Raw genomic sequence first — 2,500 nt, 5'->3', positions numbered from 1 at the left:
TGTACCTTAACCTAACCTATGTTGTACCTTAACCTAACCCATGTTGTACCTTAACCTAACCTATGTTGTACCTTAACCTAACCCATGTTGTACCTTAACCTAACCCATGTTGTACCTTAACCTAACCCATGTTGTACCTTAACCTAACCCATGTTGTACCTTAACCTAACCCATGTTGTACCTTAACCTAACCCATGTTGTACCTTAACCTAACCCATGTTGTACCTTAACCTAACCCACGTTGTGCCTTAACCTAACCCACGTTGTGCCTTAACCTAACCCACGTTGTGCCTTAACCTAACCCACGTTGTGCCTTAACCTAACCCACGTTGTGCCTTAACCTAACCCACGTTGTGCCTTAACCTAACCCACGTTGTGCCTTAACCTAACCCACGTTGTGCCTTAACCTAACCCACGTTGTGCCTTAACCTAACCCACGTTGTGCCTTAACCTAACCCACGTTGTGCCTTAACCTAACCCACGTTGTGCCTTAACCTAACCCACGTTGTCCCCTAACGTAACCCACGTTGTCCCCTAACGTAACCCATGTTGTCGCCTAAACCTGCTCTGTAATTGTTATACGACTCGTTCAATTAGTGTAGTGTTGCCCACCCGCAACCCTCGCAATATAGTTCGCTACTCGCACTGCCCGCTCCCCTGTGTATCGCTTCATGTTAAACACCTTGCAAGTCTTGCTGACTTTCCACATGCTCCTGCTGTACACTGTAATGTGGATGGCAGCAGGACGTACATGCCGCCCCTCCCCACGTCCCCACCTTGCCCCCCTGCCTTCGCAAGCTGGTTGGTGAGAAGTTTGCATGTTCAATGCCCTTCGCATGCGACGTACTCAGGCTACGTTGTGGTGCGGCCTGTGTCAACCGTCCGCTAATGTCGTACGCGTAAACCACAATCTGTACTGCACATTCGTCCTTATGTACCGAATGATACATCGTGGCACATGTGTGACCGTACAACGACTGCGCCCAAAAACGGCGGACCATACAGTGCAAATATTGTGCACGCAGCTACGTGTCGTCTCCCTATGAGAGCTGGATTGCAGTGTGGTACGCCATAGAGACGTGTGGGAGGAACGGACGCCGTGGATGGCGATCAGCATGAGCTGTCTGTTGATGTATTCGGACCTAGTCGTCTCTCCTCACACACCGTGATGGCATGGTGCACCGCGTTCCATATCTGCGACATGCTACAGAGGCCGGTTGACAGTCGTTCGAGCAATGGACATCGCATACGTACGGGGGCCACCTTCCACGTATTGTCTAGGCGTGCACATTTTGTTGCGTGTATGTGGGCAGACGTAGTGTGGCGTGACACCTGACACAGGCATGCAATAATCGTTGAAGTTGCAAATGGCGATGGACGCCTGCGTTTTCTGGTGAAGTTACGCAAATGAACAAATGGTAACCTGTTGTGGTGCGGTTGTTCTCGCTAGGGGTGAATCGGTGATGGCGACGATAGGTTGAGGTACGAACCGGTTGTTCCAGCGATACCCACCATGCCGACGAAACTGAACGGCATCTGGGTGTGAAGCGATACGCGGCGGTGGCTGGGTGGGACCGTCCCCGGCCGGTGAGGGGGCGCCTCCCGGCGTGCTGGCCGCGCGGTGCGTGGGCGCACGCGCTACAGCCGGCTGGTGGGGGCGGCCAGTGGCAGGCGCGCCGGCCGACGGACGCGGCAGGCGTCGCAGCTGCGCGCCGGCGCACCCTGCGCGCGGCGCCGTGCGGCCAAAGTAGGTCCTCGCGGGCCCGGTGCGAAGCGCGGTGGACATCTTCAGTGTGCTGGTCCGATTGAGGACTGTGTGCGTTGAGGATGCGCCGCCGCCCGGCGCTCGGCGCCGCGACGCCGTCTGCTGCTCGGTCGCCCCAGCGGTTCTCGCTGGTGGTTTGTATCGCAGCTGTGCGGATGTGTTGGCGCGTGCGCTGTGCTGGGAGAGTTCGCTTCGGCACCCAAGTGGGGCTTTTGTCCTTCTGTGGCGCTGGCGTTGGAGCTGCCGGTCACCGTAGGTGGCGCGTGTTGTCTCCCGCCGGCAATGCCACGACAGCACGCTCCCGGGCCTCTGTCGGCAGCGGCAAGCTCAGTTGGGAGCACGGGTGGTCGCACCGAAAGCGTCTACTCGCCTAACTCCGGGCGATTGCGCCTCTCTCGAACCCGACCAAGTACTTGGGACGGCGCTGCGCGCCGCCGGGACCTGAGAGGGTTTCGAGGTGTATTGTGCAGGGGAGCTCAGCCTCCTCCTGTTTGCAGAATGATTGAGCGGACGCTTGCGTGTTCGCGCGGGCCCCCGGGACACACTCCCGGGCGGCCGGCTGCTCAGCTCTAGTTGACGCAGCTCCCTGGTTGATCCTGCCAGTAGTCATATGCTTGTCTCAAAGATTAAGCCATGCATGTCTCAGTACAAGCCGCATTAAGGTGAAACCGCGAATGGCTCATTAAATCAGTTATGGTTCCTTAGATCGTACCCACGTTACTTGGATAACTGTGG

The 2,500-nt window shown here is 56.8% G+C and overlaps 1 non-coding gene across 1 annotated transcript in view; it reads left to right on the top strand.

Annotated features, from left to right (window-relative positions):
- Positions 1 to 2,348: 2,348 nt before the first annotated feature.
- LOC124744373 overlaps positions 2,349 to 2,500 on the top strand; it is a 1,909-nt gene continuing 1,757 nt past the window's right edge. Inside the window, exon 1 of the ribosomal RNA XR_007010714.1 lies at positions 2,349 to 2,500. This exon is cut by the window's right edge and continues 1,757 nt beyond it. This is a non-coding gene — a ribosomal RNA (small subunit ribosomal RNA).

This window comes from Schistocerca piceifrons, unplaced genomic scaffold (assembly GCF_021461385.2).
Source record: "Schistocerca piceifrons isolate TAMUIC-IGC-003096 unplaced genomic scaffold, iqSchPice1.1 HiC_scaffold_289, whole genome shotgun sequence".
Classification (NCBI taxonomy): domain Eukaryota; kingdom Metazoa; phylum Arthropoda; class Insecta; order Orthoptera; family Acrididae; genus Schistocerca; species Schistocerca piceifrons.
This window is presented reverse-complemented; position numbering and strand designations above follow the sequence as displayed.